The sequence below is a fragment of the Mustela erminea genome, chromosome 17 (assembly GCF_009829155.1).
Source record: "Mustela erminea isolate mMusErm1 chromosome 17, mMusErm1.Pri, whole genome shotgun sequence".
In the NCBI taxonomy this organism is placed as follows: Eukaryota; Metazoa; Chordata; class Mammalia; order Carnivora; family Mustelidae; genus Mustela; species Mustela erminea.
In genome coordinates, this window is record NC_045630.1 from 12415003 (window position 1) to 12429538 (window position 14536).

Consider the following 14536-nt stretch of genomic DNA (forward strand, 5'->3'; position numbering starts at 1 on the left):
ATGGAACCATCCAGGTGCACCACTGATTTTCATTTTCTTTTTAAGCAAATAATCTCCAATCTTTGGGACGTCACGATTAGTACCACTTATTGCAAACATTTCACATCTGATTGTGTGAAGAGTCTGAGTTTACCCCCCAGGAGCTCTTTACTGAGGGCTGAATCATAAGGAAGGACTCCTCCGTGTGCACCCTAGCTAGGGACCCATGGCCAGCCAGCATCCAGGTCAGGGAAGCATGCAGAGCAGCCCTTCCCAGTCCCCGCCCCAAGGCTCCTGGGCTCCTTGGTCCAGAACTCACCTTCCCTGGAAAAGCTCCTCTAGCAGAGCCTGCCCTCCTCCTGGCGCTCTTCTCTCTGGTCCCAACCTCATGGCCTTGCATCTTCCCCACTGGATCCGCAGGTGCCTGCCCGCCCACTCAGGAAGTCAGATGGCCTCATGCTTTGGAAACTGCCAATCCTTGCTTTACACGTTCTCATCTTTCCCTCCTTCCACCTAGGAGATTCCCAGGGGCGATGGCAGAACATGCCATCTTCCTCATCTGTCCATCTCCCCACCCCTGTACTGCCTGGTTCCAGCCTGGGCTCACCCAAGCTCATGGTTCACCAGTGCGTGATGATCAGATTCTCTTTCATTTTTCCCTGAGACTCCGGACAGGTGAGAGGAGGCTGCTGTCTGACCTTCCATTTTAGCTGTCTGGGGCAGCTGCCTGTCCCTCTGTTCAGCTTCAGTTTGGGTCTCTCCCAGGTGGAGTGGAAAGTGTGCAGCAGCAAGAGGCAGCAACTCTGACCTTCGCTATCAGACCCACCACCAGTTAGCTCCGTGACCTCGGGGGTCATCTGTGCCCCCTGGTCAGTTTGCTCATCCATTAGGGAACAGGACGAGATCCCTCCTCCTCTTGTCTTCTGGGACAGCTGAGTGACACAAGCGCCTGCAAAGTGCTGAGCAAACTGTACGTTCCCTTCGGGGGGTCGAGGTTCCAGTGTCATTTTACCCCTGGTTCTCTTGTCCATAGAACGCTAAATTACAAGTGGCTTCAGCCGCAAAGACATGCCTTGTCTCACATGGCAAGGGGCCTGGAGGGAATTCCAAGACTCAGCAGCCTGACAACGTCCTGGCTTAGCTTCTGTACGAGGCTCTTGGCTTTCTTCTTACTCGATGCCGCAGCTGCTTCCGGGCTCAACCTCTCACGCCAACGGGGCTGAAGCAAGAAGGTGTGGGCAATGGTGGCGGGCGGGGTAGGGGAGCTGCTTAGAACTGGGAACCACTGGCACAGGACGGGGTCCGAACTGGCCTCCTTGGTGAGGAGGAGGGAAGAGGCTCCCTTGTCGCGCTCTCGGTAAACCAGGAGCGAAGTGCTTTCCCAGAAGCCCCCAGGGAACTAGGCCTCAGATTATATTGGCCAGGCCTGGGTCTCAGGACTAAACTGACCCCGGATATAGTAAATTCTAAGCCAATCACGGTTCGTCCTTGGGGTCGGAAGGCGGGCCCTTCTGACAGAGAGAAACTGGGGTTTAGCCCGCTCAGGGGATCCCGTCCTGCAGCCCCTGCCCTCTCCTCCTTGCGTTGATGCAAGTCCTCCATCGTGGGTCCTGCCTTGCTCTTCCTTTCCGGTTCCTGCCTCCCCTCCAAAGACATCTTGCCATTTTTGTCTTCCTTTCCCAGGACTCAGAAGTCCGCTCGCTCCCCTGCTGACCCGCCGTACCCGGTACCTTCGTGCACCGAGCCCACCGCCCAAGGGTGACGACCTGCTCCTCCCGCGAGCTAGAAGCTGAGTCTTTCTCTTCTTGCGCCGACTTTCTCAGATGTTCCGGAAAACATTTCAGGACCGCCTAGCCCTCATGGCCAGATGTGTACTGTGGAATCCTGTCGGAAGGCCTTATTTTTCCAGGAACAATCCCCAGCGTTCACACGGCACCGAGCGTGTCGCTCTCCCTTGCTCAGACCCATATCCTCTATCTTGAACCCCCGGGGGGCCCCAGGAGGCAGACGGGCCGGGCCGGCCTGGTAACCACCTGTGTGGGATGAATCACGAGGCTCCAGGAAATCAAGGAGCTTGCCCAAGGCCATGGGGCTCCCAGCCGCTGGGTCTGGAGCAGGGATGCCTGGCTCGGGCCCTGACTGAGGGCCTTTTCCATGGCACTGCGACTCCAAGGCAACTCACAACTGGCCTGTTTAGATTCCAGACAAGCAGGAGTTCGCCAAGCTCACGAGCTGCATACAGCGAGGTCCCTGTGTGTGCCAGGAAGAGAGCGTAGGAATCGGGTCTGATGGGAAGCCAGGCACAGGGCGGTCAGCAAGGGTTCTTATGTGTTCCATCCACACGGAGCTCCGTTGGTTTGAAAACGTCGCTCACAGATGTTTCATCTGATGTCTCAGCAGCCCTGTGAGGTGGACATGGCAGGGCAGATGCCTGCTGCACGTGGGGAAACTGAGGAAACGTGGCCTCACTGGCTAGAAAGAAGCTGAGCTGGGATCTTAGTCAAGATTTCTATTTCCCAGGCTGGAATTCTCCCTGCTCATAGAAGAACAGGTATTATAAACCCGCCCCTCTGCTTGCAGGTTCAGGGGTTCTGGGCTGGTCATCTTGTCAACTAGTTTCTTAGAACAATGCAGAAAGCAACCAGGGCCTAGCGAGTGGTTTCAGGGAAATGTGGCCAAGAGAAGAAGGCCTCGGGGAGGGAAGGAAGAGGTTGACATGAGGCTCAGAGCAGGCCTGCTAAGCCAACAACCTTGGCTGAGCCCAGGCCAGCCTCAGATAGGCAGCCAGCTGTGTGCAGGAGGTGAGAGAGGGGCAGACTGGCGGGGTCTCCAGGGTCCTCCGGCCAGCAGGGAAGCATTACTCGGAATTTTTTCCTGGGCTTGGTGGCTCCTTCTCTAGATGGCCTCTCGGGATCAGCCTCTCCCCTGAAGCCCTTCATCACGGCCACAGCCAATCTCTGTGATGCCATCTGGGGTGTGTCAACTTGCTGCCCTAAGGGGAACAGAGCCTCTGTCTTCCCCCTCCCTTGCCCCTTTACCAGCCCATTCAGGAAGCACACTCTGTAAACAACAGCTGACTGGCCCTAGCCTGCCGTGCCATCTCCCATGCTCTGGGCCTGGGGCAGACGGTAACTCCAAGAATGAGAAAATGCAGGCATTGACGAGGAACCCAGAGACCCAGGGGAGAACAGTGCAAATGACGTTTTGTCCACAGATCTCCTAGCCACTTCTGCTCCCTGATTCCGTTGAGAGATGGTCCCTAGTGAAAACTGGTGGGCCCTGTACAGACATGTTGGGGGTCCCGCCCTCTATTCCCTGGGTCCACTTTCTTCAGCTGCCCTGGTGGTAGCTGGCTCTGGTGCACCGGGGACTTAAACTCACCTTGAGCACATCCTACCTGAAGCCCACCTCCTGGGTCTTTTTGCTCTTGGCCCCAGGGTTTCTCCAGTGCCAGGGTAGTCTTTCCCACCCAAGACAGGAACAACCCAGAAGTTTGGGGAAGTTAATGGCCACAGAGGCAGCCCCTAATCAATGGGGGACAGGAGGTGATGGGTGAATGCTCAGCTTTCTGCAGAACTGAGCTCCCCCTGCCCACAATGGCAGCATCAGTAATGTCCCCAATATTCCCTGTCCCTTTTCCCTGTCCCTTTTTCTTTCTTCTAGACACTCTCTGATCCTGGACTCATTCTAGGAATCATGTCCCAAATAACTGATCTGCACCCAAAGCTGAATCTCAGGCTTTGCTTTAGAGGGAACCCTAACTGGGGCACCTAGGTGGCTCAGTCAGTTAAGTATCCGACTCTTGATTTCGGCTTAGGTCATGATCTCAGGGTCGTGAGCTCGAGCCCCACTTTGGGCTGTGCTGCTGGGTGTGGAGTCTGCTCAGGATTCTCTCTTCCCTCTCTCTCTGCCCCCACCTCACCCCTGCTTGTGCATGCTCCTGCTATGTCTCAACAACAAACAAACAGAAGAGGAGGGAACCCAAACTAAGATACCTCTCACTTGGACGAGGTGTGTTATCATCTCTGCCTACCTGGGCTGCTGTAGCCCCAGCAACCTTGCCCCCTCCTAGATGGGTTTGGTGTGGTTTTATAGGGGCAGCAAAGGAGAAGAGGCTGCAACCTGGTGATCCATTGACTTTCCTGGACCAGTTTCCCTGGCAGTGTTCCCTTCTCTGAGGAACTATACAGAAGACCCCCAGGAAAAGCGTAAATCACAGAGGTTAAGAAGTCAGACTCTGAGGCCAGACACTCTGCATCTGAATCCTGGCAAACCACCTAAACTCTAGGTGTCATTTCATACATCTGTAAAATAGTGATAAAATCACCTACCTCGGGGTCGTCGTGAAGGTGGTAAAGTTCTCAGAGTATGTTCTAGAACTCCAGAGCTGGTATGTGTGTTCGCTTCGCATCTCCTCTTCCTAAGAGTCCCTTGTGCAGTGTCTTGGGAGAGGGACAGACTGGGGGCACTGAGGCCCCCCAGCGGCCTGGCTCATTTGCACTCCTCCCTTCTGCCTTGGTGGTCCTGGTGGCAGAGCTGACTTCCTAATTGTGTGACTGGCACCTGTTTTAGTGCTCTGCAGTTGCCATCTTGAAATTCTTAAAATTTGGGGGCCATTTTCGTTTTGCCCTGGGTCCTACAAACTATGTAGCTGGTCCTGCCCGTCGCTAAAGTCTTGGGGAGAGGCCTCTGTGAATGATGAGAGCAAAATGAACCCTGTCCTATGGCCAAGCTGAGCTCATGCTTTCTTTCCCCCTCCGAGCACACTAGAAGATGCAGGCACAGTGGAGCTTTTATCAGAGTACTTGCGACAGACAATGGCTCATGGTAGGGAAGGCTGTAGAGGCCAGCTGGTCCAACCCTCAGCCAGAGTTGGGTTCTCCCACCCACCCCTGGCACAGGTTCACCCAGCTTCTTTGTGAATTCTTTTAGGGCCAAGAAAGGATCCGTTTCAGTGTTGAATGTAATTGTTACTGCCGCTCATTCTTGTGGAGTGTTTAAAGATCTCTGAACTCTTTCGTAAGGATTATCTCATTGGGTTGTCACCAACCCTCTGTGCGACAGGCATTTTCTAAGGAGTAGAAATTGAGGAAATTAAAACTTCCAGATTAGTAGCCCTTGCTGCCCACACTCAGCCTTCCCCTTCCATCTCTCAGCAGTCGAAATATCACTTCATCTAGGAAGCCCTGCAGTCTATTGAAACAGAAAGAAGAACACCTTAATTCTTTGTACTAAATTATTTTTCACCCAGGCTATAGGTAATATAATACCTTCTTTTCATATGTGCTTCATTTTGAGTAACAGTTATGAGAAAGGCATGAACTAAGCAGCCTTTTGATAAATTGAATCTTTTTTTCTTAAAATACATTCAACTTGTTTAAAGATGGATAAAGCAGAATCACAGAAACTCCCTCCCATTGCCCAAAGAAATAATGCAGAAATTTAGAAACTAGACAAAAACACAACAACTTCAAACAGCCACCGAGTCAATCACACAAGAACACACTTTAAAAATGTGCTCGTCAAAGAAAGAAACGGAAGCTTCTAGAACCATGTGGTTTTGTCCGTCTCCTGATTGTGCAACTACATCCATGGAGGAAATTCTGAGCACTTCACCAGGGCCCACCCATCCAGAGGGGAGCCATGTGAGGGAATGGTAGAGCAAGGAACTGAGAGTGGAGATCTCCGGGGCCTGGGACCTGAGTGGGCAGGAAGGACTGTCCTTGGCTCGCCGTTTTCCTGGTGAGGTACAGGGTTGACCAGAAGAGCTGGAACCCATGGGAGAAGCAGCCCCCGTGGAGAAAGCCTCACCACGAGGACCTGCCAGTTGATAACTGCACAGACCTGTGCTACCAGATGTCTGTGACGGAGTGTGTTGCAGGCGCTCCCTGAGACACACTATTGCCTCTCACTTGCTCAGGAGACTCAGTGCTTTCCTATTTCTCCACCTTCTAAAAACAAAGGTTTTTCCTTCATTTCTTTCTTGTCTGCAGTGTTCAGATTCTTGTACCCACCACGACCACACCTCCCGACCTCCACTCAATAGTAAACACCTTTCCAATGGGAAACTCATGTGGCAATCTGCTGGGGCTGGTCTCTTTGTGTTAGAATCTATCCTTGTGGTTAGACAGGTCACTACCCATGGGGCTGGTAAGGTAGCCCTCTTGTTAATCCTTTCCTTCCTCTTTCAATAGCCGGTCAGTCTGAATCAGCACTCCTCCTGACACACCAGTCGTCCCATCATTCGGACACAACTCCGATTTATTCCAATTACTCTTCTTGATCTTAAAACATGGAATGGACTCAGAAGGCTGAGGAATCAACCATTCCATTTCTCTGCCTCCGAGGAGAAAATGCTTTATAAATTCCACATTCGTTAACTCATTCAATCCCTTGCCTTTTGTAGTAGCCCTTTTAGGAAACCAAAGCCAGGTTATCTTCATCATGGGCCAGCCTAGGACTGCTGTGAGTTCTGTCATGCCTTAGCAGGCACAGATGCATCTCCATGAGTCATCCTTCACACCAAGCTTCTCCCCAGACGATGGCTTCTAAGTATCTCCAGATCTCCTTGAGGAGACCTGTTCCATAATCTCACCTTTGCCCTTCATCCCCTCCCTCATGGAATTGCTACTTCCTGGTGTCAATAACCTGAGGAAGTTCTGTGAATTCTGGCCAGACAACCTGATGGGTATCAGGCCGGGGCTCTTGTAGAAAAATCAGGCTTGCTGTGCGAGCTGCCCCTGGAGGTTCCTCTGTAGTCGACCACCATCCTACAGTAATCATAAGCAGCATTTGATTCTACTCTGTCCACTTCCTTCTCGTACCTGATTCTTAGACTGAGTATGCAGCCCTTAAAACTGGAAGAGAAAATGTCATCTCTCAAGATAGAAGCTTCAGTCTTCTTCAATGAGAGAGGAAAACATCTGCGAAATTACTGTGGCTTCCTGAATCTTCGGGGTGCCTTCAGCGCAGGCTTTTATATTTGAGGATCATATGAATTATACATAGACAACTATGAGCTGGTGGACAGCTTCCAACTACTAGAAATTATATTTCCCTCCCTTTTGATAATGAGTTCAAGGTCTTCACCACAAGTGACATCATGTCTCAGAGGCAAAAATAGGTCTCTATGAAGACTATGTAATGTCTTCTGTCTAGCAGATCCTATTTCCTCTTTATGCCCTACTCTCCTTACCTTCCTAATTGGCTCTCGGACCTCAAAGCTCTTTGTTGCTGCTGTCAGGAGCCTTAAATAATTAGATGTAGTCTGACTAGGGGGAGGTTAGGCGCTTGGCTGGGCTGACTATATTTCAGTTCATCTTAGAAACCCAAATGACCTAGGGTTCTGCAAAAATGGGATGATGGGCATTACAGCCTGGGGGATAGTGATACAATTCTTAGGAACCAAACAGGTCATTTGGACCTTAGACACAGGTACATGTGGGAATAATTTACATACTCTGTTAAACCCAACTGGGCTGAGATAAAACAGCCTCCTTTACTGGTCGTTCAGTACAATGGGCTTCACAGAGAAGATCTCATGTAATACTGAAAAGAACTCTTTGAAAGTTTCCCATTTAACTCATGAGGAGAGAGAGGTTTAAAGGATAAGTAAGATGCTTAACAAAAGGGTTCGGATTCACGCTCACAGGCTGGGTCCCGGGGGTTGCTGCCCTTCTGCGGACTCTTCTTGGCTATGCTCTGGAAGTTAGTGGCTGCCATGATGAAGGGACATTTGTGCACTAGAGGCAGTGGTGTCTCTTAGCTTACTACCTGCTTCCTGTCATACCCAGAATTCAGAAATGAAAGGAGCTGTTATGAGACTGAGATCTCTCCCCGCTTCGGTCTGAAATGAGGCATTCTCTTTCTCTTTCCCTCTATGGGGCAAAGATAAACACAAACTACATTTCACTTCCACCTTCCAAGAGATTAACAGCATGGATTTCAGACTTTTTTTTTTAGCGGCTAATTGTATCTCTGCAACAGCCGAGGGAAGAGTTTAAAAAAAAATAATAATCTAGGGCTTGAGAATTATTACATAGACTTTAAAATCGAGGAAAAGCAAATTCTAGAAGCTTTTAAGTCCATCACCCCTTTAAGAAGTATACTTAATCCTTTAGCTTTAACTTGTCCATCACCCCTTTAAGAAGTATACTTAATCCTTTAGCTTTAACTCTTAATTTACTCAAAACAGAAACCCAAACAGGCAATCTGTTGTTTTGGGGAAAACATTTCAATGGAAATCAAGAGCCCAGTCTCTAGCCCCCACAATTCTGTTAAGTAGCCATTTGATGCTACCAGCAAGAGACCAAAATTGCACCAGAATGAAATCCACCGTCTCAAAACAAGGTGATTTCTGAAGTTCGTGCTGGCTAAGGATTAATGAGGTATGCATCAGTTGGAGCTGAAAATAATATAAAGATTACTCCCAAACAAAACTGCCGTTCTTTTAGATATGTGTCCTTTTGATGAATATGATTTATATGAATGAGTGATGGACCAACAGATCTAATCCTCTTAAAGTATTCAGAAATTCAAAATATTTCCAACTATTGAAATTATGGGCAAATTTGTAAAAGTCTAAGAGTTCTAGACCCATCTAGTGTTGTTTATTCCAGTAAATTGTTTACTGTGATAGCCCCTCTTCAAACATGGCTTCTGATAAAGCCATGCCTCCCAGTATTTACACCCTCTTGTAGACCCATCCACATTGATTGAATCTATGACTCACTTTCTCCAAAATGACATCATGCCAAAAGAAGTCTTGGTGGGCTTCTATTTCTTGTGCTTTTTGGAGCCCCAAGTTGCCACGGCTCTCACTGCCCCACACTGAATATGTGAGAGTTCGATACATCCAATAGAGACTGTCCCAGATGCCTCGTTTCCAATGTCATCCTTTGTCCTAACTGAAATGTGTACATTTCAGGGAAAGCTAAAAGCCCTATTGTGGGCTCCAGATGCCTTGATGAAAAGAAGCTCCTTGTCACCAATATTTTGAATTGTCCTTTTGTTTAGCATCCTGGAGATGCCTAATGGCTCAGAGGCACGATTTGCTTCTGCCAAGAGGGCAGAGTAACTGAAATGGCATGTGGGGTCCTCCACAGGTGAGCCCTCAAGATGGCGGCCTAAGACAGAGTTCTCACAGAGGTGGATTTCCTTAAGACTCACTGTGGTGCTGGAGACCCTCTGAGGTCTGCCTATGTCAGGGGCTGTGTGTACCTGCTTAGAAAGCTACCTTTGTGCTCCCTTTGCCTTCTGTCACTCCTGGGTTCCTCATCCTAGTAGTCTAAGGTCTTCTGATTTCTCCACTTCTAGGGCTCTACTTTCTTGTCCCTCAAATGTCCACCAGCTGATCCTGACACAGTCTTAGTTAACTGGTGAAAAACTGAAAATAAGACCTTTGTCAGGAAGTTCTGCATCAAAAATGAAACACAGGCATGAAGATGTAACAACTGACAACTTGGGGAGGGATCCCAGCCCTATGATTTCTCAATGACACCAGGAAGACAGCTGCTGTCATCGCAAGGATGGCCCAATGTTCTCCCTTGCTCACAGTAAGTAAGCGCTAAGAACTTTACCACCATCTCTAGAGCAAATCTCACACCTAAAAAGGCAGAAGAGACTCCAAGGACAAGCAACAGAAACACTCTAGGGGAAAATTCAGAGATGAGCTTCATGATACAGTCATGTTTTTTAGCAAAAAGCAAAACAAAACAAAAACAAAAAAAACATTGTTCCATTTCTTCCTTTGTAAAATGGGTTTGAGCATAACTAATTTTTCTGATAATGAAAAGAGCCTGGCTCTTTTCTGGTGGTTAGCTAACCCTTCTCGCTTCCAATTGTGTGTCATTTATATGTGACCTGGATGAGATATATATATATGTATGTATATATATTTTTAAAGATTTTTATTTATTTATTTGACAGATCACAAGTAGACAGGCAGGCAAAGAGAGAGACAGAGAGAAAGGAGGAAGCAAGCTCCCTGCTGAGTGGAGAGGCTGATGCAGGGTTCGATCCCAGGACCCTGAGATCATGACCTGAGCTGAAGGCAGAGGCTTTAACCCCCTGAGCCACCCAGGCGCCCCTGGATGACTGATATTTATTATTTCTTGTGCCTCTAAGAGTTAAGAACAAGGTTATACAAGTCCTGAGAGGTAAAAATTTATTGATTTATATATCAGCATGTTATGATATGGTCACACCTGCTCATACAGCTGACTTTTTCTTATAGCCAAAAGAGGAATTTTTTTTTCCTTTTAAAAATACATATTTTTTTCCAGCAGGAAGAAACATTTTAAAAACAAGCATTTTCATATTAAGTGGAGATTTAAAACAATGGCTTTTTTTCCCCATACTCATGAGAAAGAGGGCTGGTCAGTGAGAGATCGCTGAGAGCTTCAAATATGCCGTCTTCTGCCCTCGATTTGTTCTTCATCTTGGACAGAAACAACTTCTAGAGGGGAAAAATTAGAACCTCAACTCAAAACAACAGCCTAAATCCAAACAGAAGAGGTAGACTGAACTGTAACATTTTAACTTATTTGGTAGATTGTAGTATGATATTTTAATACATTTAAATTTTTTCAGTGGGATCAAACATATTCTACAAACAATGATCTAAACAATAAATGTTTTAAATGCTCAAAACAAAATCTCAGAGAGGCTCATATCACAGTCTACTTCGTTTTGAGACCCAAAAGCACAGAATCAGCTTTAGAAATAGGCAAGCTTCCCATGAACTTCAGGAAAAGTTTGCTTTTGTCAAATTCTTCAAATCAAAATCGTGCTGTTTAAGACCAATGTGAATGCTTTCCTACCTTCTGAAGCCCCTGGAAGGGTCTGTGGCAGGAATTTCCTGAGAGCAGTGAGTAGCTTAACTGTGAGAAATTTATTCAGTATTAACAGTGAAACCAACAGAAAAGACAGGACAGTGGTATGCTGGAGATCGCTCCGACTGGCTCCTAACCCTAGAGCCGATGGTTAAATTTTATAATTTTGCCAGCAGTTGTTAAACAGCTATTACTAAAATTATATAAGCTTGTAATTAGTGCTAAAGCTCAAAGTGGTTCACTTTAATGAGTAAAATTTGTACGAGGGTAAGAAATAGTTTAGCAGTAGATCACATATTGGGTTGAGCAACAATAAATTTGAGAGATAGGTGAATTAGGATGTTATTCCATTTTTCACATCACAGGTTGGTGACAAGAGTTCAGCAAACTCAACTAAAGCATCCTGGGAGAATCACTTGGCCATACAGAATTTACAATTAAGTATATTTTATTATTATCTATTAATTGTGTTCTATATTCTTGTATCAGGAAAATTTATAGCCATCTTATGTGCATTTGCACACATCATTTTTTTTTTCCCCAGGAGAACGGCCTGTTCAACATTTACCAGTATACCGCCAGGATAGCAGTATCTCCACCATACCAAGGGGGAGAGTACGGAAGGAGTGGAGGAAAGAGTTTAAAACCAAAGAAGGAAGGACACTGTTTTTTTTCATTTGGTTTTCAATTTGCCCTCAGCATCCAGCTGCCACGGTGTGCTCCCAAGTACATGTCCACAGGTGTTCATGCGGAAATACCTCCAGAAACACACAAATACCCCGTCCCCACCACTAAGAAGTAAAAGCACTTTACTTGAAAAAAATCAACTTTATTTTTTCTAAGTTAAAAAAAAATAGAACCAGCTATTCATTTTTTTGTTGTTGTTGCGAGAAAATGCTTCTTTTGGTGTTCACATCTCAATTTCTGAAAAGGTGATCCGGTTACTAAAATAACCCGTATGCATTCATAAACCAGATCCGCGTGTGACCAGCCCTTTACAAAAATTAAAGACAGTTGCCACAGCCTTTACATTCATTCTGAGCATACATTTCAACATGCAGATAACAAAGAAAGAGAAACAGGTCAACAAGCTGAAGTAAACATATGGCATCAAGAAAACGAAAACCCATCTGTATAAAATAAATACAACTTTGTAATAACTGTAAGGAAAATGAAAGCACTTAATGCAACAATGGCAGGTCCGTGTGTAACTGTTTCATTACCCAGTCATGAGATAAGTTACTGTAAAATGCAGACCCCTCATGTGTAAAGAGCTTGTGCACCGGTCCTGTGTTCAACAGTTCTACACAATAAAAATAAAGCCATTCAAAATATGTGTGTCTACTTTGCAACTAGAATACACTTAAAATTTTTTTGCTCTTTCAATTGTTTTAAAAAATATTAAATGTAAAAATCCTCCAATGGAAATTTTGCAGAAAAACCCCAATTTTATCTTCCATATGGCTACAGTGCCCCCTCCCCCAGCAGTTCAGCAACCCTCAGCTTATTCCCAGGGTCCAGTTCCTAATTGTTGAGGATCAATGCAAAATGATTGCAATAAAGCACCAACCAGTGATTGCTCCAGAGAGCACCCGGCCCCTCTGTGATCTAGAAATGTCCAATGTTGGTGGTTTTGGTCCCAAACATATTAGTCTCCATCCCCTCATATCATAAACCAGTGTACCTTCTGCTTTGGACTTGGCCTTTCACGTGAACAGACATAAGGTTCCCAGTATTACATGGCAAAAAAGGAAGACTAACCATTTTTAGTCATCCCTGTGGAACAGAGCAGACCCCCTCATGATGGTAACTCTGGAGTGAAATCCTGTGTCATGAAGAAAATAACTCACTCTTCCTATGCGGCAGTGCAAATAACATTTCCTTATATCGAAAGAATCCAGTAAGACTGTCCATGATTAAAGACTGCTATCTCTGATTATGACCAGGTCCCACTAGTTCACAAGAGTCTTCAGGGAATGATTGTCAAAATGTCACTAAAGACAAACCCACAAGGGGTAACACGAACAAAGAATGAAGAGGCATTCTTAACATCAGTCCCCACGAGAGTCACATGAGGACGATGCTCTGAGGCCTGTGTTGGGTGACATCACATCTCATTTCCATTAAAGGCTTGAGCATCACTGCAAAACCGCCAACTCTTGATTATTCAGGGATTCCTTTTCTAGTCCATGGATTATTTAGGCTTTTGTGTTCCCTCTTTCTGAAGCTGTCTTCCCAAATCTTTCACTACTCATTAACACAGTCATAAATACATAAGCAAGAGAAACTAATGAACAATTAAAATCATTGTTTTAAAAATCAGCAAGCATCTCTAGAAGAACAAAAAAGCCTGATTAAAAAAAAAACCCTCAAACTCATAAATACACATTACATTTTTGGCTAACTATGATGTATCACTGGATGAATTACCCAGCAATCCCTAGTTCCTTCACTGTGGGGAAGTCATGTTTGATTGTAAGATTAAAATCTACTTAATAATATGACAGAACTGAACTCAGAGCCCTCTTTTTGTAAAAAGCTATTTAGATTCTCAGCTAACTTCTTTGCCCACCTGAAACGTCATTTTCCATTCTGTCATTTTTCTTTATCTTCCACTGGTGTATAGGTTTCTCCATCATATGTCTATATGTATCATATCTGTGTATTTCAACAGCAACGACAGTTTCTCACATGAAGAGTGAACCGCCGGTGTGGTCATTTTCGTATGTGCTGCACCTGCCCTCGGCCCATGGCCCACCAGGTAGGTGCTCTATCACTGTGACGTGTTGGGAAGAGGATCCAGAAGGGAGTTCTCACGCCCCTGTGCTGTAGGGATCTAGGCAGGTCAGCTGGGACGAAGCAGTGCTGAGACTATAAGCTACTGGTATGACACTAGCATGGTTTCAGTCTCTCCCCCCTTAATACAATGTGTATTCCCTAAACCTCCTTTCATCTTACTTTGCAAAGAAAGTACAAATTTGGAATTTTTATTCACTTCTACACAGTGGCATATTGCTGCTTCCCTGATTTGCCACAGAACCCTCTCTCCACATTCCCTAGTGCAAGCTGCTGCCCTCCACTTACTGGTAAGGAGAGCGCGATCGATGCTCTCGGATGAACAAAAAAGAGAGAACACGCTTATTAACAATTGGAGGGGGATACATAGATCATGACACATCTATTACAACTCACAAAAAATGAACTCACATATCTATTGGTATTTGTCACTCTACAGACTGTTGACATGACTCTGCGCTTGAAAAGTAAAGCGTTTTAACACCATAGCTGGTTTAATGTGTACAGTATATATTAACAATAGCACGTTCCTTTGGAGCACAGCGCTGGCAAAAGTGGCCCTGACCTGCGTTTACGCATGCGTGTATGCCTCTCTCGCCCTGACAGAACTGGCCACCCCTTGCTGTGGCTTGCTTTAGCGATAAGGAAAAAGGCCTATCTAGCTAGGACTGTGTGTGCCATACTTGACAGTGAGCACATTATTCCCCAGATATCTGACTAACCTCTCAAATGAACAATTTCAATTCAGCCTGGATTCTAGCAGCGTTTGCTGGACCTCAAACAGAAGCATCGTTAAGGCTTCCTATCACCGTCCATGCCTCTGACGCAAGATCAGTTTCACCTACTCACTGTCCCTGTAAAACAGTAAAATGCTTAGGTTTCCAAAAAAAAAAGAAAGAAAAAAAAAAAAGAAAAATTGCATCTTGTAA

The 14536-nt window shown here is 46.0% G+C and overlaps 1 long non-coding RNA gene across 1 annotated transcript; it reads left to right on the forward strand.

Moving 5' to 3' along the window:
- The first annotated feature begins 96 nt into the window (after nt 1-96).
- On the forward strand, nt 97-9837 carry LOC116576430. Its single transcript, XR_004280153.1, has 3 exons — nt 97-1211; nt 1663-2530; nt 9295-9837. It is a non-coding gene; the product is annotated as an uncharacterized LOC116576430 (long non-coding RNA).
- Nucleotides 9838-14536: the final 4699 nt, after the last annotated feature.